General features: G+C 40.0%; 1 protein-coding gene across 4 annotated transcripts in view; it reads right to left on the bottom strand.

Moving 5' to 3' along the window:
- The window catches only part of FAM160A1 (family with sequence similarity 160 member A1), a 307,897-nt gene that overhangs the window by 119,598 nt on the left and 165,120 nt on the right, over positions 1-23,179 (bottom strand). The window lies entirely within an intron of this gene.

The following is a 23,179-nucleotide window of genomic DNA, read 5'->3' as shown; positions in this document are numbered from 1 at the left end:
TAAATTCATATATTAAATAGGATATGATTAAATTAAAATCAAAGCACAGACATTCTCAAAGTCCAGCACTGAGCAAAATATCTACAAAATAGACATTTAAGCTCAATCCAAAGCCTTTCTTATATTTTTCTCTCACTTTGCTACTAAAAATATAAAATGATGCTACCAAAGCTACATGAATAAATTAAAAAATTATTGAGTTTATTCTACTACCACCAACCACAACCCTCTAGATTATTATTCTAAACCATTCAAATCTAGTTTCAAGCAATAAAGTACGATTATCAATGTTGGTGGTGTTTAAAAACACCAAGAAACAGAAAAATCTTTAGTTAATAGTGACTAAAATAAATAGCTTGACATAACTCAGGGGAGTAATAGCACAGCACCCAGACTGCCGGGTCCAATAATAACAATTTTTTAAAATCAGTGACTGTCATAATGGAATTTAAAACATTCTCAGTCATTTCGTGGCTACCAACTAAGTTAAGGTTTCTAACTTCCCTGAAAAATAAATATAAAAATAGAATTCCAAGTAACCTTGACAAATCAGATAGAAACGATCCATCAAAAACAAGATAGTGCTTACTTAGTGTAAGTAAAGCACAGCACACTTATCAATGAAAAGTAGCAGTGTTATTTATCAATGAAAAATGAATTATGTAGATAAAATACAAAGAAAGTCAGATTCCAACAGAGTCAGTGAGGAGAAAAACGATACTGAAGTCAAAGAACATACAGATAATAGTATCCAGTTGTGTGGAGATAACTCTGACAAAAGCAGTAAGATATTAGTGTTATCTCCTCAGTTTCATCAGCCCAAAAAAGGACTGAGTACCTTACCTGTCTCCTGAAAAACCTGTGAGTCAAGAAGTAACAGTTGGAACTGGACACGGAACAACTGACTGGTTCAAAACTGGGAAAGGAGTATACATCAAGGCTATATATGGTTACCCTGCTTATTTGACTTATATGCCTAATACATCATACGAAATACCAGGCTGGATGAAGCACAAGCTGGAATCAAGATTGCTGGGAGAAATATCAATAACTTCAGATATGCAGATGAGACCACTATAAGGGTAGAAGTGAAGAGGAACTAAAAAGCCTCTTGATGAGGGTGAAAGAGGAGAGTGTGAAAAAGCTGGCTTGAAACTCAACACTCAAAAAACTATGATCATGGCATCTGGTCCCATCACTGCATGGCACGTGTAAGGGAGCAAAGTAGAAGCAGTGACAGATTTTATCTTCTTGGGTTCCAAAACCACTGCAGTCATGAAATTAAAAGACGCTCCTTGGAAGGAAAGCTATGACAAACCAAGACAGTGTATTAAAAAGTAGACATATCATTTTGCCAACAAAGGTCTGAATAGTCAAAGCTATGGTTTTTCCAGTAGTCATATATGGATGTGAGAGTTGGATCATAAAGAAGGCTGAGCACCAAAGAACTGATGCTTTTGAACTGTGGTGCTGGAGAAGACTCTTGACAGTCCTCTGAACTGCAAGGAGATTAAACCATCGATCCTAAAGGAAATCAACCCTGAATATTCATTGATGCTGAAGCTGAAACGCCAATACTTTGGCCACCTGATGCAAAGAGCCGACTCTCTGGAAAAGCCTCCGATGCTGAGAAAGATTGAAGGGAAAAGGAGAAGGGGGAAGCAGAGGATGAGATGGTTCGATAGCATCACCAACTCAATGCACATGAATTTGAACAAACTCCAGGAGATAGTGAAGGACAGGAAAGCCTGGTGTGCTGCAGTCCATGGGGTCGCAAAGAGTCAGACATGACAGAGCACTGAACAACAACAACAACAGTTCAAAATGTTATTATTATTTTTTTTAGTGTACAGACTAGAGAGAGTACTGGGGAAAGGAGCTATAATTATCAGAGCACTGAAAAACAAAGTCCATGATAAAACTTCCAGATGTACAGTGACAACAGAGTTGGTTTTTTTTTTAAGAGACTGTGTTCTTTCTTTCTTTTTTCAGTATTTATTTTGGTGGCTGCACTGGGCCTCAGTTGTGGCATGTGGGATTTTTAGTTGTGGAATATGCAAACTCTAAATGCAGCATGCAGGATCTAGTCCCCTGACCAGGGGTGGAACCCAGTTCCCTGGCATTGGGAGCTCAGGGTATTTGCCACTGGACTGCCAGTGAAGTCCCAAGCCACTATTTTCACCCGAGTAGTATGAAAGGTATTACAAGAAGAACACTGATCAAACTGATCAACTATTCCTCCTATAAACAATGAAATGTGAGAGGTGGACTTAAGATGATGATTCAGGTTAGACTTATGGGTCAAGTTCTTTGTGGGAAGCAGAGCAAAACACTGGAAGACAGTTAAAGGAATATGCAAAACAAGTATTGGGTTGATCAAAATGTTCATCCAGGTTTTTCCACAAGCTCTCATGGAACCAAATGAATGTTTTGGTTAACGCAATGTTTCTGCTGGTGGGTGTAGAAGACGCACCAGCCAACATTAAAAGAGCTTTAAAATAAATTTTAGTACATAAGAATAGAAAACCGGTAAGAATTAGTCATCTGAGGAAAGAAATGCTTTTTAAGGAGAATGTCAGGAACAGGTATGCAGAAAGAGGGAGGCCTCTTGGAAGGAGGACTGTATATCTGGTACACCTGAAAGGAACAGTCAAATTCTATCTTCCGTGACTATGTTTTATTCTGTAAATTGGTGAATTCTTAATAAAACAAATGTGCTTTCAATGAGACACTGTCCAATGACAACCATGGCTCTCTGCCACTGACAGGCATATTTCAATGGGCCCAATTGGTGTTTAAAAGTCAGGAGTGGCCGTCCACTCACACCCAGGTACGTGTTCAAACTCACACACACACACATGCATGCACGCACACTCCCTACGATCCTCCCGCTTCACTCTGATTAGCAGGCTAGCCCTTCTAGACAACATCTTAGTGTGCAACCTTGTTTCAAGTGATAAGAGAGAAAAGAAATTCTGATTCAATTTCCTTGTTGTCCTAAACACTGTATCTCTTTGAAAATGTCGAGGTCTCTTATTTAGATGGTAACAACAGGAAAATCAGAGTGCCTGGGTTTATTCCAGAGGCTGAAAAAGTAGAAGAGTCTCTCAGATGTCCTCCAGCTCCAGGATTCTGAGATTCTTCTTCGAAGGCATTAAGGGAACATAAATCATGCCAACTGCCTCTAAACCAAAAATAGAAACGTGCTTTCTAAGATGCTTTATGTTAGTTCTCAAAGGGACTTCACATGCCATTTTTTTCAGATAGTGAAGCCATAGTACAGACAGGACAAATATCTTAGCCAAGGCCACAATCTTACTAGTTAGTTCTTTTTAAAAAAATATTTCTTCATCTCCACTGCTACCACCTTAGCCCAAACATCCCTCATCTCTAATCAGACTATTACAACTGCTTCTTCTTCTTTTTTTTTTTAGGTATTTATTTATTTGTGCCAAGTCCTAGATGCAGCGTACGGGATCTAGCTCCCTGACCATGGACTGAATCTGGGGCCCTGCACTGGGAGCACAGGGTCTCAGCCCCGGGACCAGTAGGCAAGTCCTGCAGGTTTGCTCTGATAGAGACAGAAATGTCTCTTGACTCCCAGTCCAGTGCTCTTTCTAGAAACTATATTCTCCTTTGTAACGCTTGTAATCCCTGACCCTAGTCCCTTAAGGAAACTGTATCTTCTCTGACAAAAACACATTTCACTTGGTTGATGCTTATCCAATCATACTCTTGAGGCAGATGCCTGGAAATATCAATATGCCATGATTACAGAAACCACAACATCAAGAGAACTTGGGAGAAAAGAGAAGGGGAGGCAAGTCCAGAGACCCTGCCAATGAACACACCACCCCAGCACCCAGAGGCCAGCTGGCTCCTGCCACACTCTCTCATTCCCAGGCCAGAATGGCGAAGCGCTGGCGTGGCACCAGGACAGAGCAGAACTGAAAGCAACGTTCCATATTTGTGAGTGATGGTAAAGGACACATTTCCTACAGCATCACGGTTCTCAACCTATCTCTGCATTTTCCCATTATCAGCCTTTCCTTTTTCCAATTCCAAGCTTTTTCTTTAACTCTCAGATAACAGCTAAAAATCCAAAGTGAAGACAAGACAAAAGTAAGCAAAAGGCTGTGGGCAGACAGGAGAGGCGACAGGTGTTAGATCATGCATGCATGTCACGCGCCATCACTGCATGTCGCCCCCACTGGCCCTCTGCTCTCTTCAGCCGCCGGCGTCAGGAGCTGGGACCGGGCAGAGCCAAGCTCAGAGCCAAGCTCACGGCCCCCGGCCCACACGCCACCCGTTCTCCCCATAAATGCAAACGGGTACATCAACTCGAATTTCATGCCCAAGAAAAAGCTCTAGAAATCATTCAGCTCTTAAAGGACTGATGTTTTTCCGTTCCTCAGACAAACCACCACCAATAAAAAATACCCAAATGACTCTTTTTTTCCCACAGTGGTTGCTAGTATTATTGTGGGGTGGTAGTTGAGGTTTTTGGTCTTGGAGTGGAGAAATGAGCTGTCAAAATACATGTCTGCCTGTCTGTCTGTATGTATGTATGCCGAGATATCAACACAGGTTCTATACTGCAAAGATGGAACTGACGATATTATTTCCAAAGACACTACTGAGTAGTCACATTTATATATATCACTAATATTATATACAGAAATATTTTCCATCAATAATGAGGGGAAAATTCTATTAAATGTTGTTGAAGACACAATAATCAACATAAGAATTACCTGTGTCTTTATTTGCCCTTTTTTGAAAGTACGTATTTTTATTTGATTTTGAAAAAAGCAGAAAAATACGTTTCCATATCACAAAATTATAAAATATACCACATAATCATAAAAGCCTAGATTCTAGTCATATAGATCATACTTCTTTCCAATGTAAAAATTCCTTCAATGTCACTCCCAAACAGACCTCTAATTTCAGTCTCTCTCAAAAACTACAATACTTACAAGAGCTATAAATGTGTCAAAATCACATTTTTTCCCTGAACTACCAGTGACTATATTTTAATATCTTTCACTATCAGACTGAACTCACAATGTACATATTTTGGTATTTAATAAAACATTATCTCATACTGTCATCGAGAAAGCAAGAGAGTTCCCAAAAAACATCTACTTTTGTTTTATTGACTATGTCAATGCCTTTGACTTTGTGGATCACAACAAACTGTGGAAAATTCTGAAAGAGATGGGAATACCAGACCACCTGATCTGCCTCTTGAGAAATGTGTATGCAGGTCAGGAAGCAACAGTTAGAACTGGACATGGAACAACAGACTGGTTCCAAATAGGAAAAGGAGTACGTCAGGGCTGTATATTGTCACCCTGTTTATTTAACTTCTATGCAGAGTACATCATGAGAAACGCTGGACTGGAAGAAACACAAGCTGGAATCAAGATTGCCGGGAGAAATATCAATAACCTCAGATATGCAGATGACACCACCCTTATGGCAGAAAGTGAAGAGGAACTAAAAAGCCTCTTGATGAAAGTGAAAGTGGAGAGTGAAAAAGTTGGCTTAAAGCTCAACATTCAGAAAACGAAGATCATGGCATCCGGTCCCATCACTTCACGAGAAATAGACGGGGAAGCAGGGGAAACAGTGGAAACAGTGTCAGACTTTATTTTTGGGGGCTCCAAAATCACTGCAGATGGTGACTGCTGCCATGAAATTAAAAGACGCTTACTCCTTGGAAGGAAAGTTATGACCAACCTAGATAGCATATTTAAAAGCAAAGACATTACTTTGCCAACAAAGGTTCATCTAGTCAAGGCTATGGTTTTACCTGTGGTCATGTACAGATGTGAAAGTTGGACTGTGAAGAAGGCTCAGCACCGAAGAATTGATGCTTTTGAACTGTGGTGTTGGAGAAGACTCTTGAGAGTCCCCTGGACTGCAAGGAGATCCAACCAGTCCATTCTGAAGGAGATCAGCCCTGGGATTTCTTTGGAAGGAATGATGCTAAAGCTGAAACTCCAGTACTTTGGCCACCTCATGCAAAGAGTTGACTCATTGGAAAAGACTCTGATGCTGGGAGGGATTGAGGGCAGGAGGAGAAGAGGACGACAGAGGATGAGATGGCTGGATAACATCATTGACTCAATGGACATGAGTCTGAGTGAACTCCGGGAGTTGGTGATGGACAGGGAGGCCTGGCGTGCTGCGATTCATGGGGTTGCAAAGAGTCGGACATGACTGAGTGACTGATCTGATCTGATCTGATTGTCACCCTGCTTATTTAACTTATATGCATAATATATCATGCAAAATGCTGGGCTGAAATCAAGATTGCCGGGAGAAATTACAATAACCTCAGATACTCAGATGACACCACCCGTATGGCAGAAAGCAAAGAACTAAAGAGCCTCCTTGATGAAAGTGAAAGAGGAGAGTGGAAAAAGTTGGCTTAAAACTCAACATTCAGAAAACTAAGATCATGGCATCCAGTCCCATTACTTCATGGCAAATAGATGGGTAAATAGTGGAAACAGTGACAGACTTTATTTTTCTGGGCTCCAAAATCACTGCAAATGGTGACTGCAGCCATGGAATTTAAAGACACTTGATCCTTGGAAGAAAAGCTATGATCAACCTAGACAGCATGTTAAAAAGCAGGGACATTACTTTGCAAAAAAAGGTCCATGTAGTCAAAGCTATGGTTTTTCCAGTAGTCATGTATGGATATTAGAGTCGGACTCTAAAGAAAGCTGAGGGCTGAAGAATTGATGCTTTTGAACTGTGGTGTTGAAGAAGACTCTTGAGAGTCCCTTGGACTGCAAGGAGATCCAACCAGTCAATCCTAAAGGAAATCAGTTCTGAATATTTATTGGAAGGACTGATGCTGAAGCTGAAGCTCTGATACTTTGGCCACCTGATGCGAAGAACTGACTCATTGGAAAAGACCCTGGTGCCGGGAAAGATTGAAGGTGAGAGGAGAAGGGGATGACATAGGATGAGATGGTTGGATGGCATCACTAACTCGATGGACATGAGTTTGAGCAAGCTCTGAGAGTTGGTGATGGACAGGGAAACCTGGTGTGCTGCAGTCCATGGGGTCACAAAGAGTGGGACACGACTGAATGACTGAACTGAACTGAGCTCATACCATCCTTCAATTTAACATATTTAAATATCCTTTTCCATATTTAAGTATCTGTGTAGTTGCTAAGTTGTGTTTGCCTCTTTGTGACCCCTTGAACTGTAGCCTGCCAGGCTCCCCTGTCCATGCGATTATCCAGGCAAGAATACTGGAGTGGGTTGCCATTTCCTCCTCCAGGGGATCATCCTGATCCAAGGACTGAACCTACATCTCCTGCATTGGCATGCAGGTTCTTCATCAGTGAGCCACCAGTGAAGCCCCTAAATCTGTTTGTTTCTATTTTGCATGTACATTCATTCATATTGCTTTTAAATTGCATATAAGTGATATCATACAGTATTTAAATATAATATCTTCTAATAACGGATTATTTTTAAAACTCCTAAAGTGAAAGAAATGGATGGTGACCTTAAGGAGAGACATAGCCTAGGGAACATTTTTGTTAAGGGAAAACTGATCCTGTTTGCAGATCTAACGAGAAGGAATCAACTATCAAGGAGAATTTGAAGATACCCGCCACCCTACCGCCACCCCCTCCCGCCGCCCACACACACAAAGATTCTGATGGAGCAAGAGGATCAGGAGAAAGGTGAGGTCAAGAGCACAGGTAGGAGAGACCTAGAAATATGAGAAGTAAGGCCGACTCTTCACAGTTCAGTTTAGTCGCTCAGTCATGTCCGACTCTTTGCGACCCCATGGATGCAGCACACCAGGCTCTTTTCATAGCAAGTCACTAAATCTTGAATTTGATGGACAAACATGGCAGGTTCCCTTTCCATCTTCCCTTCTCCTTCCCTCCTGATATTCTGGCTGGTTTCTAGAGATGATCAGAGTTTAGGTGGATTTAAAATGGGCAACAAAGTATCAGCGCTAAGAGTTTTTAGCTCAGTTCTCCAAGCATGGAAGGCAGAAAACATAAGGTCCCTACTCAGAGACTTAAGCTTTGACTGGGAGATGGGGTCTAAGGCAGCAGGAGGCTCTTGGTTTGAAACCTTGCTTGGGGGAGTAATTAGGATTAAATAATTATTTCTCAGGTCTCTCCCAGCTCAAAAGTCATTATTTTCTATCCTTTATTGCAACCATTATACTAATTGTGGAGGAGTAATCAGATAATCTGGAGAAGGAAATGGCAACCCACTCCAGTATTCTTGCCTGGGAAATCCCATGGACAGAGGAGCCTGGTGGGCTACAGTCCTTGGAGTTGCACAGAGTCAGAAACAATTATTAAAAGAGGATGACAGCCATGGTACAAAAATCTCTGTAAGAATCCCAGTTGTAAATGGGATTCTATTTGTAATATTTTTTATGAGTAAAGCATATTTCACTTAAGGAATCCAGAGCATAGAAATCAACCATCTCAAAATATAACCTGTAGTTGGTTGGTTGGTTTTTTTCCCTGAGCAACTGCCAGTAGGAAAAAAAAAAAAAAAACTCATTGTTTTAGAATGTACTTTAGAAGGCTCTGAATTGGCTGCTATTAAATACATAGTCTATTAATATAAATGTGCTAATCAAATAAAATTCCATCTAAGGGTGAAGACTCCTCAAATATTGGGAAAGCCTGAAGAGAGGGGAGCTGTGTGCCCTCAATTATAACTAATAGTGATGGCAGAGGATTCATTTTGGGTCAAACTGCCTCAGACAACCTCTCTGTAGAGCCTTATAAAAATCTATTAAGAGGACATCCTCCCTGAGCTCTAATCTCTGGCCTAGTTTCCTTTTCTCTCTTGCTACTGTATCACATGGGAATGCGGGGCTGTGGAAAATAAAGCCAGCATCCAATAGCCCCTGACTCCTGGACCTTGTCCTAAGCCTCCCTCAACTTGTTGGCTCACTCAGTTCGCTATCCATCATTTCAGCAAAGCACACACTGTTTTGTTCCCTTAAGTTGTAGGTAACCTGTTAACACATAGGGTGAAAACAGAGAAAATGCTGGCAATGCGTGCATTCCAAATGGTTTCAGGCTTTGATAAATGCATGCCTCAAAACAGTAACCAGATTTCAGAAAACTGTTAATAATGCCAGGAAATAATTCCACCATGTTTTACATCTTAATTTCACTAGAACAAGTTGCCAGCCAACTGGGTCAAACCCAAGCACCATGCAAGTGACTGATAAGCAGAATGAATGAAGAAGAAAAATGAAAGTTATTATCTAAAACATACCAAAAATTTGTTATGGGACTTAATTTTTAAGGCTGCTTAAGAAACTAAACCCCTAGTGGCAAAGATTTGGACAGTAAAAATTATAGCTTTTGAAAATTATAGCAAATGTTGAGACATCAGCTCATTGGTGACTGAACAGGAAAGTCTCTTCCACACGTGGAGTGATTTGTCAGAATGTGAAAACCAGACCATTCTTGGGCAAAGTCTCCCCAACAACCCAATCAATCACTATAATTTTGGTAGTGTGCACCATCCAGTCACATAACTATTTTGTTGAAACCTATTAAAAGGGGTAACTCAGTTACAATATCTGCTGTAAAACTCTAAAATTTAGCTAAGGTAAATTCAGAGATAAATTTATCTGACAAATTCCACAGGGAAGTATTTTAAAGCAGGGATTTGAGGTAGATGCTCTGAATTTCTAAGAACTCTCTCATACTAATGAAGTTCTTCTCAAGAAATTCTCCTGGAAAAAAAAAAAACCTTAAGTTTTTGACTGACATGTCTTGGTCATTTTCCCTGGAAAAGGAGGTAGCTTTGGGAAGTTATGCTGCTTAGTTTAATAGCTGTCTTTGCAGCTCTATCAATCAGAATTAGTTCCGTACCAGCAGTCTTTCAAATGACTTTATGCGAAAAATTTCAAATATGCAACCTGCAGCGTAATTAAGCTGATGTGCTGATTACCTTTTGGAACAGCAACAGGAAAGAAAAACTCCTTTTCAAAAATGTCCTTCATCCATTCGTAGTTTAAGATGTACTATGAGCAATAAGTGTACTAACAATAAAATTCCACACATATTCACAAATCTCACAAATTGTGGGCATATTTCCCTGGAGAGAGGTGGCTACAGTTTTCAGCCAGTTCTAAAAAGGGTCCATGAATTGCCCGTCTTCAAAAACGTTTATAAGCCCCTTTAAATTGCATTCATATAGAGTCCCAAAACAGAGGCTAACAGCCAGTTCAAATTCTAAAAGTATTAGTGAAGAGACAGTCATAGAACTTTTGTGATTTTGGAAATACAAAAAGTTCCATTTCAGCAGCTTAGGGGTTGTTCCAGTCTGTGAGTAACTAGGATCTTGAGTAACAGTCAGGGCAAGCCCCAGAGCCTCACAAATTTGATGGCTGGTTAGATACTTACACCCCAACTCCAAAGCACTGCAAGGTGTGGCGTCAGAGGCACAAAGTGATTAGCATCTTTCTAGTATTAGCAACAGGCTCAAAGAACATGGTCCTATGCCAATGAGGACCAAGGACCTTTCTTCACCAGTCTACGAAATGGGCCGTGAAGAGTCTGGTGCCTTCTGTGCACGTAAACATCACGAAGTGCAGTAAGTCAGCGGTGCTTGAAATATCCGACACAGCTATCCCGACTTCACACAGGCGGAATAGTGTTAGCACTCAGAGCACTTATACCCTGGAGGAGGGAATGGCAACCCACTCCAGTATTTTTGCCCCCAAAATCCCATAGACAGAGGAGGCTGGAGGGCCACAGTCTATGGGGTCACAAACAGTCAGACACGACTGAGCGTCTGCATAGCACTTATATGGTAACCTAATAATTCCCCATTTCTTAACTTTTTGTGACTATAAAATTAATGAAAGACTTCCTTACATGCAAATATAATAAACTAACAAATGGCAGAAAGTGAAGAGGAACTAAAAAGCCTCTTGATGAAAGTGAAAGTGGAGAGTGAAAAAGGTGGCTTAAAGCTCAACATTTAGAAAACGAAGATCATGGCATCCGGTCCCATCCCTTCATGGGAAATAGATGGGGAAACAGTGGAAACAGTGTCAGACTTTATTTTTGGGGGCTCCAAAATCACTGCAGATGGTGACTGCTGCCATGAAATAAAAAGATGCTTACTCCTTGGAAGGAAAGTTATGACCAACCTGGATAGCATATTCAAAAGCAGAGACATTACTTTGCCAACAACGGTTCGTCTAGTCAAGGCCATGGTTTTTCCTGTGGTCATGTATAGATGTGATAGTTGGACTGTGAAGAAGGCTGAGTGCTGAAGAATTGATGCTTTTGAACTGTGGTGTTGGAGAAGACTCTTGAGAGTCCCTTGGACAGCAAGGAGATCCAACCAGTCCATTCTGAAGAAGATCAGCCCTGGGATTTCTTTGGAAGGAATGATGCTAAAGCTGAAACTCCAGTACTTTGGCCACCTCATGCGAAGAGTTGACTCATTGGAAAAGACTCTGATGCTGGGAGGGATTGAGGGCAGGAGGAGAAGGGGACGACAGAGGATGAGATGGCTGGATAACATCACTGACTCAATGGACATGAGTCTGAGTGAACTCTGGGAGTTGGTGATGGACCGGGAGGCCTGGTGTGCTGCGATTCATGGGGTCGCAGAGTCAGACACGACTGAGCGACTGAACTGAACTAAACTGAACAAATGGTATCACTGCCGAACCCAAATTTAAAAGACTATTTTTTCATCCAAGAGTAGGCAAAAGATTCTAGAAGTTCATAATAAAAATCTATGGTTTAAAGTAGTTAACCACTCACATATATATTATTGTTATGATCAGTTTATCATCAAGATTTCATACTAATAAATAAAAAGCAAGATTTAGGATCACCGAAAAATTTCAGAGGCAAAAAAATTTAACTTGAAAGTTCTTGCTCAGTAACAACCACATGGGCCTCTGTCGTATATTATCAATGTCCAGATTTACATATTTCAAGAGGGGACTTAGGAAAAGTAAAAATGGGTCCATCTCATACACCACAGGTGAGAAATTATACTGCTATTCTACCTGCAAAGAGCAATTTGGCAACAGCCTTTAAAACTGAATGTGAACAGCAAAATCACTTCTATTCTATTCCAACATTAGAATAAATGCTAATCACCTTGTACCTCAGACACCACACCTTGCAGTGTTTTGAGTCAGAGTGTAGGTATCTAACCAGCCATGACATTTTTAACACACAGAGTCTTGCCCTGATTATTACACAAGATCACAGTTACTCACAGGCTAGAACAACCCCTAAGCTGCTGAAATGGAATTTCTTGTATCACTGAAGTCACAAAAGTTCCATGATTGTCTCTTTAGTAGTAACTTTAGAATATGAGTTGGCTATTAGCCTCTGTTTGGGGACTCTTCATAGTTTTACCATGAATGCATCTTTAAAGTGGCTTAAAATTTTTTTTTTGAAGTACATTTACATCCTATAAATATACTTCCACAGTACAAAATGATTTAATAACATATTGAATAACAGCAAAGAGTTGACACTTACTGTGCCAGGCACTATTCTGAAGACATTATACCATTAACTCATTAAATCTTCTCAGCAATCCTGTGAACTACACCTCCCTCTTCTACAAGATATAGAAACAGGCATAGAGAAGTAAAGGTGCTGGTCTAATCAAGGTCACACAGATATCCTGGGGTCTAACCATTAGTACCTCTCAAACTACAGAGATACCCTTTGAGGCACTGTTTAGATAGGACACAACTGGAAAGACCCCAAATATCCATCAGCAACAGTCAGGTTATATAAATAAATATAATGAAATACTACATCACAATTTTAAAAAGGATGCAGATCGGCCAAGATGGTGGAAAAGAAGGACCCTGAGCTCACCTGCTCTCCCAGCACACCAAAATCACAACTATATGCACAACAACCATTGATGAAAAAGACCTAAACCAAGCAGAAAAGATCTTTCACCATCAAAGACATAAAGAGGGAACCGCAGCAAGACGGACAGAAGAGGCAAACTCATGATACAATCAGTTGGGGTGGGCAACACACAAACTGGAGAAGAACTGTATTACAGAAGTTCCGCCACATGAGTGACAGTCACAGGCCCACACGCTGGGCTCCCCTGCCCAGGAGTCCTGTACCAGGAACACGGCCCCCCGAGCATTCGGCTTTGAAGGCCAGCAGGGCTTAACTTCAGGAGTCCCAAAGGACTAGTGGAAATAGACATTTCACTTGTAAAGGGAGGACACACAGTCTCACAGGCACTGGGACCCAGAGTAAAAGCAGTAATTTCATAAGAGGCAGAGCCAGATCTATAAGCTAGTGTTGAAAGGTCTCCCAAGAGTGCCAATGGGTGACTACAGCTCACCCAGGGGCATTGATATTGGTGACAGCCACTCTTGGGAGCCCCTTCTACCACATGGATGGGCATCAATGTGGTGTCCTTCCTTTAGCTTATTAGTGCCAAGACCTGGCACCACTCAACAGCCTACAGGTACAGGTGCTGGGAGAGAAGCCTCAGGCCAAGTGACTAACTGGGCAGACATAGCCCCAGCCATCAGCAGACAGACTGCCTAAAGACTTCCTGAGCCCACAGCCCCCTCTAGACATGCCTCTAGAAACAGCTCTGTCCACTAAAGGGAGAAGACTCATACCAGGGGGCAGACATCAGACATTAGGAAACCACAGACCTGCAGCCTGCAGACCCCGACAGCCCACTGCAGGCCATGCACTCTGGGACCATCCGAGTTCTGCTTCTGCCCACCAGCAGGCCCACAAAAGCTCTGAGACACCCCAGGCCCTACACCAATGGTGTCAGGAACCGTTCCCTCATCACCAGCAACCTGACACCAGCTCTGGGATGCCCAGGCATTGCTGCCAGACTCTAGGACCCGGCTCTGCCTGCCAGAAATCCAGCACTAACCCCAGGACCTGGCGTCATCAAACAGCGGGGAGGAAACAAACCCGAAGTCTTCCGAGCCCTGAGTCCACCCACTGTGGGGCCAGCACTAGCCCTGGGGCACCCTGGGATTCTGCAGAAGTTGCGTCTTAACAGTCCTACCAACTACAGTCAACAGCCTCCACAAAAGGCAGGGCTTGGCAACCAACTGGGCCAGGAGTCAAGCAAGCCTAGCAGACTGCCCACACAATCAACCTGCCCCAAGAGAAAGATCCCATGCAGCCCTCGCGAGGGGGAACTCCTAGAGCATAGAGCTTGGGGCATGCACTGCTGGGACACACAGAATGTCTCCTATAGAGGGTCACTTCTCCAAGGCTGAAAATGTACCTAACCTACCACATACATAAAGATACAAATAGTAACTTAGACAAAATAAGGTGGCAGAGAAGTATGTTCCAAATGAAGAAGCTAAATAAAACCCCAGAAGAAGAACTAAGTAAACCTGAAACAGGCAATCTGCCCTAGAATAGTTCAGGGAAATGGTCATAAAGATGGTCAAAGGACTCAGGAGAAGAATGGATGCACAGAATGAGAAACTAGAAGTTTTTAACAGAGTTAGAAAATATAAAGAAAAACCAAACAGAGATGAAAAATAAAATAACTGAAATGAAAAAATATACTAGAAGGATTCAACAGCAGAATAAATGATACAAAGGAATGGATCAGTGAGTTAGAAGACAGAGTAATGGAAATCACTGCTGCTAAACAGAAAAAAAGAGAAAGGAATGAAAAGAAACGAGCACAGTATAAAAGATCTCTGGGGTAAGGTCAAGTGAAATAATATTCACATTACAGGGGTTCCAGAATGAGAAGAGAGAGAAAAGGGTTGAGAACATATGTGAAGACATAATAACAAAATTTCCATAACACTGGAAAGGAAGTAGTCACCTAAGTCTAAGAAGCACAGAGTCCCACACAGGATTAGCCAAAGAGGAACACATCAAGACACACAGTAATTAAAATGAGGAAAAGATAAAGAGAGAAGAGTAAAAGCAGCAAAGTAAACAGCAAAAAGTAACATATAAGGGAACTTTTTTATAGCTATAGTTGATTTTTCAGTAGAAACTCTGCAGGCCAGAAGGGATGGCATGATACGTTTAAAGGAAAAAAATCTAAAACCAAGACTACTCTACCCAGCAAGGCTTTCATTCAGATTTGATGGAAAAATCAAGCTTTAGAGACAAGCAAAAGCTAACAGTTCAGCACCACCAAAACAGCTTTACAACAAATGCTAAAGAAACTTCCCTAGGCAAAGAAAAAAAAAAAGAAGGCTACAACTAGAAACAGTAAAATTATGAAGTGAAAAAGCTCATCAATAAAGGCAAACATATGGTAAAGGTAGGTAATCATCTACATACAAAGCTAGTAGACAGGTAAAGGGACAAAGGTAGTAAAATAATCTATAACCACAATCAGCAGTTAGAGATACTCAAAACAGTTAGCTGTAAAGCATGGTATCAAAACCAGTAACCACAAGGGGAAGGGAATACAAATGCATGCAATTGAAATTGTGATTTTAATTTCATTGCAATTTAAAGTATCATGTATATAGAGAGATTTCTATATAAAAAACACATGGCAACAACAAACCAGAGATCTATAATAGATATACACTCAAAAAAAAAAAAAAAAAAAGGAAATCCAACGTAACACTAAAGAGAGTCATCAAATCACAAGAGAAGAGAACAAAAAAAGGGGGGGGGGGCGGAGATATACAAAACACCACCAAAACAATTAACAAAATGGCAACAAGAAGACACACTGTCAATAATCAGCATAAATGTAAATGAACTCCATGCTCCATTCAAAACAGAGTGAGTGGCCAAGTGGGTAAAGCAAAACAAGCCCCATGTCTCTGCCTACAAGAGACTCACTAGATCTAAACACAGACTGAAAGTGAGAGGATAGGAAAAACTATGCCACATAAATGGAACTCAAGAGAAAGCCAGAGTAGCAATACTTAGACAAAATAGACTTTAAAATAAAGGCTGTAACGAGAGACAAAGAAAAACACCGCATAATGTTCAGGGGTCAACCCAAGAGGAAGATATAAAAACTAAATATACACACAACCAACCTCAATATATAAGGCAAATAATAGACATAAAAGGGGAACCTGACGGTGACACAATAATAGTAGAAGACTTGACTTTAACAGCCCCCTTACATCAATGGACAGATCATCCAGACAGAAAATCAGTAAGGAAACTCTGACCCCAAATGGCACATTAAGTGATAAATAGAGGTATTTCACCCGAAAGCAGCAGAATGCACATTCTTTTCAACTACATGAAAAACTCTCCAGGATCCATCACATATTAGGAACAAAACAGTCTCAATAAATTTAAGAAAACTGAAATCATATTAAGCATCTCTTCCGACAACAAGGCTAGAAATAAACTACAAAAAAACACTGCAAAAACCACAAACGTGTTGGCTAAACAGTATGCTACTCAACAACCAATAAATCAATGAAAAATCAAAGAAGAAATAAAAAAAATATCTAGAGGCATTTCACTTCAATAAAATGAATACATTACAATCCAAAACCTTTGGGATGCAGCAAAAGCAGTTCTAAGAGTGAAGTTTACAGTGATACAACTTTACCTCAGGAAACAAGAAAAATCTCAAACAAACAACCTAACCTTACACTTAACTGGACTTCATAGAAAAGAGCAAACTAATTCCAAAGTTAGTAAAGGGAAAGAAAGCATAAAGATCAGAGGCAAAATAAGTGAAATAAAGACCAACATATAAAAGATCAATGAAGCTAAAAGCTGGTTCTTTGAAAAGATAAAACAAAATTAATAAACCTTTAGCCAAACTCATGAAGAAAAAAAGGGAGAGGGCCCAAGTGAATAAAATCAGAAATGAAAAAGATGAAGCTACAGCCAACACCACAGAAATATAAAGGATCATAAGAGAATACTACCAATAACTGTAAGCCAATGAAGGAGATAACCTAGAAGACATGGACAAATTCTTCGAAACGTGCCGTCTCCTGAGACTGAACAAGAAAGAAAGGAAAATATGAACAAACTAATTTCCAGTAATGAAACTGAGTAAGTAACAACCCCCAGCAAACAAAAATCCAGGACCAGGTGGCTTCACAGGTGAATTCTACTAAACATTCAGAGAAGAGAGAACACATATGCTTTTGAAACTCTTCCAAAATTTTGCAGAGGAACACTTTCAAACTTTTTCTATGAGATAACACCCTCACTTCAAAAACAGACAAGGATATCATACACACACAAATTATAGGTTAATATCACTGATGAACACAGGTGCAAAAACCCTCAGCAAAATATCCTCGAACTGAGTTCAACAATTCATTAAGGGGATCATAACAATGATTAAGTGGGATTCATCCCCGGGAGGCAATGATTTTTTCAGTACCTGCAAATCAATCAATGGGATACACCATATTAATGAAGTGAAGAATAAAAACCATATCATCATATCAGTAGATGCAGAAAAAGCTTTCAACAAAATTTAAAATCCATTTATGTTTAAAAAAAAAAACTCTCCAGAAAGTGGGCATAGAGGGAACATTCCTCAACATAAGAAAGGTCATATATGACAAACCCACAGGTAATATACCATACTCAATGGTGAAAAACTGAAAGTATTTTCTCTAAATCAGGAATAAGACAAAATTGCCCAATCTCACCAGTTTTATTTAACATAGTTTTGGCAATCTGAGCCACAGCAATCAGACAAGAAATAAAAGGAATTCAAATTGGAAAGGAAGAAGGAAAAGTGTCATTGTTTTCATATGACATGATACTACACACAGAAAATTCTAAAGATGCCACCAGAAAACCATTAGAGCTCATCTGGCAAAGCTGCAGAATACAAAATTAATATACAGATATCTGTTGCATTTATACACAAAAACAATGAAATATAAAAAGAGAAAAGTTAAGGGAACGATCTCATTTACCATTGCATCAAAAAGGATAAAATATCTAAGAATAAATCTACCTAAGGAGGTTTAAGATCAATACTCAAAAAACTATAAGGCACTGATGAAAGAAACTGACAACACTAATAGATGGAAAGGTGGGCATTCTTCTTGGATTAGAAGAATTAATATAATCATAATTAATAAATATATTAAATTTATTTAATATATTAAATTAAATTAATAATTTAAATGACCATATTACTCAAGACAATCTACAGATTCAATGCAATATCTATCAAAAATACCAGTGGCATTTTTCACAGAACTAGAACAAATAAGCTTAAATTTTTTGTGGAAACAAAAGGCCCTGAATAGCCAAAACAATCTTTAGAAAGAATAGAGCTGGAGGAATCACACTCCTTGACTTTAGACTATACCACAAAACTATAGTAATCAAAACAGTATGTGTAACAGCACAAAAGCAGAAACAGTGATCAGTGGAATAAGATAGAAAGTTCAGAAATAAACCTAGGCACTATGGTCACTTAATCTGTGATTAAGGAGGCAAGAATACATGGTGGAGAAAGGACAGTCTCTTCAATAAGTGGTGCTGGGAAAACCAGACAGCTACACACAAAAGAACAAAATTAGAACATTCTGTAACACCATATACAAAATAAACTAAAAATGGACTATAGACCTAAGTGTAAGACCAGAAACCATAAAGCTCCTAGAGGAAAACATAGGCAGAACACTCTTTGGCATAAATCACAGCAATATTATTTTGGATCTGGCTCCTAAAGCAAAGGAAATACAAGCAAAAATAAACAAACGGGGCCTAATAAAGGCTAAAAGCTTTCACAGAGCAAAGAAAACCAGCAACAAAATGAAAAGACAACCTACTGAATGAGAGAAAACATTTGCAAATGATATGAAAAGGGGTTAATATTCAAAATATATCAGCAGCTCATACAACTCTACATCAAAAAAAACAGCCCAAGAATGGAAGCAACCTGAGAGTCCATCAACAGATGAATGGACAAAGAAGATGGGTATCTATACACAATGGAATACTACTCAGCCACTAAAAAGAGTGGAGTTTTGCCATTTGCAGCAGCATGGATGGACGTGAAGGGTATTATGCTCAGTGAAGTCAGAAAGAGGAAGACTAATACTGTACTAAATATATCACTTGTATGTGGAATCACTTGCATGTGGAATCTGAAACACTAATACTGTGTTAAATATAGCACTTGTATGTGGAATCAAACTAATGAATATAACAAAAAAGAAGCACACTCACAGATACAGAGAACAAACTTGTAGTTGTCAGTGAGGAGACGGAAGGGGACAGGGGCAATATGGGGTAAAGGATTAAGAAGTACAAACTGTTACATATAAAATAAGCCACAAGGCTATATTGTACAACATAGGGAATATAGCCAGTATTTTGTAACAGCTATAAATGGGATATGTAACCTTTAAAACTGTGAATCACTATGTTGTATACCTATAACATACATAATTCAATTAAAAATTGCTTTAAAATTTTTAAAAAGGTTGCAGTTCTAAATGAACTGATACAGAAAGGCTGCCAGGATATACACAGAGCAGCAGGTATATTATGTCACCATTTGTGTAAGAGAAAAAGGCATGTGTTGCTCTAAATGCTCGCAAAGGCATAGCCCATCTCTGTGAAGACACACGAAGACCCTGAGGCGGCTTCCTCAGCGGGGGGCACTGGGGGCTGGGGACAGAGAGGCAGGGAGACCTGCTCTTCACCGTGCACCCTTCTTTACTTTTGGACTTTGGTACCATGATTATGTACTACTTTTCGAAAACATATTTAATTAACAAAAGCAAAAGAACATGGAAAACGAAAAGGGAAGCACATAAGTTCAGCTTGAGTGTAGCAGTCACAGCGGACTTGAAGTCTCCGTCTCTCTGGGAAAGGGCAAGGCCTACACAGTGATTATATATAGCCTGGTGCGTATGAGTAGCAATAAAAGAGTACATTAATGTAATATGCCATTGGAATCAATTACAGTGACCACAAAATGTCTGAAAAGTTTTAACAGAAAACACACAAAGGAAAACGAACTTGATTCATAGCATGTACGTTGTTAACGCCGATGGAATACATATGGATGAAAATGACATGTTAGAGAAGCATAAATAAGGTTTTCGATACTTTTTGAGAACCTCTTTCTGAGAAAAAACAAAATCAGTCAAAGTAAATATAGCTCACTATCAAGTTTTCTCTCATTCAAAAAACCTCAGCACTGCAATTTGCTATAGCTCTACTGGAGCAGTGTCACCCCCATTCACAACAACTTTTTACAATTATTTGGTCTTTTTGTAGCATTTTTTTCTACCTGTACAAAACCTTTCAAACTATCATTTTCCCTGAAAACCAAAAATTATTATACACCTACAAGTAAGCTTCTTAAACTTCCTCTTTTTAAAGTATGATGCTCATTGACAGCATGGCTTCCACGGGTCTCATTGGTAAATAATCCACCTGCCAATGCAGGAGATGCTGGTTCAATTCCTGGATCTGGAAGATCCCCTGGAGAAGAAAATGGCAATCCACGTCAATATTCTCACCTGGGAAATCCCATGGACAGAGGCACCCGGCAGTCTACAGTCCAGGGAATCGCAAAGAACTGGACATGACTTAGCCATTAAACAATAACAACAACTCATTGACAGCAGATCGCACTGTTCTGAAGCCTCATTTTGCCACAAGCATCACTCTGTGGAGTGCTGAGACAGAACCTGGTAAGAGACTGGTTACCCCTGAGTGGAGCACTGCTCTACCTCCGTGACGGGTACCTACTCTTTCTCCCTCTCGTGGACCGAGAGGCACACGTCTATACACGCGCGCACATAAACGTCTAGCTCTGCACAAAGATGTAAATGCTAATCATTAGTTGCTATTTTTTCAGAGACTCCACAATAGAAAAGTCATGTGTCATTTGCAATTAACAAAGGGTAATGAAGGCTCTAATTTCTGCTTGGGGTACAGCATTTCATCTTATTGTAATGCCCTTCCAAGAAATAAAAGTAAAAACGGTAACAACTTATATTAAGCAGTTCCTCTGTCACAACGAGGGTGGCTTATAGTGACTGGACGGCTGCCAGCCCCCCGAGCAGAATGCAGAGAGGCGGTCTTCATGGGGAGGAAGGGCACTGATTCACCTATAAGCCTCCACTGGGTAGATCACAACTCTCCCATATTCTGCTTCAATTTATCTCCACTTGCCTCTAGAGTGACTGGCACAGATTGGAATGGTTTCAGGATATCCATACTTCTTGAATTAAAACTCTTCTCTGCTCAGTTAATGCGTGCGTATCCATGTCTTGTGTACAGAGGGGAAAGAAAGAGAAAGCAAAAGCAAGAGAAGAGAAATTGAAGACAGTGTTGTAAATTGAGTTTTGCTTCAGATAAACTTTGCATTTGGCACTATTTCTCCCTAGGGTTGGCGCTTCCAGTAGAAACCTGGGACCAAGACAGTGGTAGACAGAGTTCCCACGTTCCCCCGAAGAGCATCCTGCATAAGAGCTAATTAGCCACTTAAAATCAAAGACACTGAGAAGAGGGTATGGAAGCAAAAGAAGAATTTGGCCACTTTTTTTGTTTTGGCAAGAATAATGCTATATATACTATTAACATATACACATAATAATTCATTCCCATCCTATGCCTGGCAGGGTTATCAAAAATTGATAAACTGATTCTGTACTACTGGAACAGAACGTATCTGTTGATTAAGCTCTAATGTCAGTATATAAAGAAAGACATACAAAGACTCAAAATTCCTCTTGAACACCCCTTTAGCAAGGCACTCATTAGAAATCAACCTACTTTCCTCATTAAGTTGGAGACATAGCTGAGCATCCAACAAGCAGGAGGCATTTGGGCTCAGGCTGTATAAACAGAAATGCGTATCCTCAGTTGGAAGAATTGCTTTCAGCACTGTGAGCCTCACACCATGAGAGGCAGGTGGACACTGGGAGCCAGCAAGGAACCAGCAGGTATGCACATATCCCCCTCTACAGCGCCCCAACAATAAACTCAAAAAGCACCCAAACCTTCCAAACTACTGCCCTCTCTTTCTCTTTCTGAGTTTATTTCATTTTTTTGGTCAAGGATATATACAGTGGCTGACGTTACCACTCAATATTGGAGCCTTCTTCAGAGTAACGACCCCAGAGGAGCTTCACAATTATCAACTACACAGCAAATCTGCCCTAAGTTCCAAGTAAATTATACTCCCTGCTTTCACAGAAAAAGAACCTAACAGGTAAAGCAGCCAGGAGACAACTCAAGTAAAATTAAGAACAGATTTTTTTTTCAAGTAAGTAAACATGTTTAGAGACGCGCTCTGTTATTAAAATATTTGAAATTTACACCCACGAATATAGCAAACAAACACTGTCAATTAGCAATTTGGTAATAAACATACTCTGGAAAAAGATGCCTTAAATGTGAAGAAAAAGAGGATGAGCAAATAGGAAGTAAACAAATGTAAATATTTGCGTTTCAGGTAGACCTGGTCTTGCTAATATGAGTATTTCTCTAATAAACTGATAGAAGAATTAGTAGCACTAACTTCTGGCTCTGTCATATGAATTGTTCATGCCCAGGTTCTTTCTGTGAGAAATCTTTCTGTGAAAAGTTGAAGCTTTAAATCTGATCATATTTAGTTCTGAGGGCTTATAAAGATATGCTCCTTCTTCTTATTATTATTATTAAAATGCATTTAAAATATGTGTATTTACTTCAGCACCAGAGAATCTTTCATATGTTCATATATTGATTATTGAGAGAATAAAAAGTTGCCACAGGACTTCCCTGGTGGTCCAGTTGGTTAAGATTTTGAGCCTCCAATGCAAGGGTGCAGGTTCGATTCCTGGTCAGGGAACTAGGATTCCACACACCACATGGCCAAAACAAACCAACAACAAAAACAAGAAATGCTGCCACCATCTTTTTCTATCATGGGTTCTGAGAACTGAAGCCCTAAAGTAAGAACAAAGTAAAGCACTGCTCTAATGCTAGAGTTAAATCTTTTACATGATTATGTCACAATAACATCTCCTTTGGTCTAACAGAATCAGTATTCTATATTTGTTGCCTGCACAAAACTATAATTATTCATTGATTTGATCAAAATTACTAGCTGACTTGAGCAACTCAGTCCACCAACCAGCCCTGGGGCAATGAGTCAAAGCAAGAGTGTATCACAGTGACTAATGTGTTTGTGAGTCAGGGTTACACTACCAACC

The sequence above is a fragment of the Bos indicus x Bos taurus genome, chromosome 17, assembly GCF_003369695.1.
Source record: "Bos indicus x Bos taurus breed Angus x Brahman F1 hybrid chromosome 17, Bos_hybrid_MaternalHap_v2.0, whole genome shotgun sequence".
Lineage (NCBI taxonomy): Eukaryota > Metazoa > Chordata > Mammalia > Artiodactyla > Bovidae > Bos > Bos indicus x Bos taurus.
Note: the sequence above shows the minus strand (reverse complement) of the source record. Positions and strands in the feature narration are given on the sequence as shown.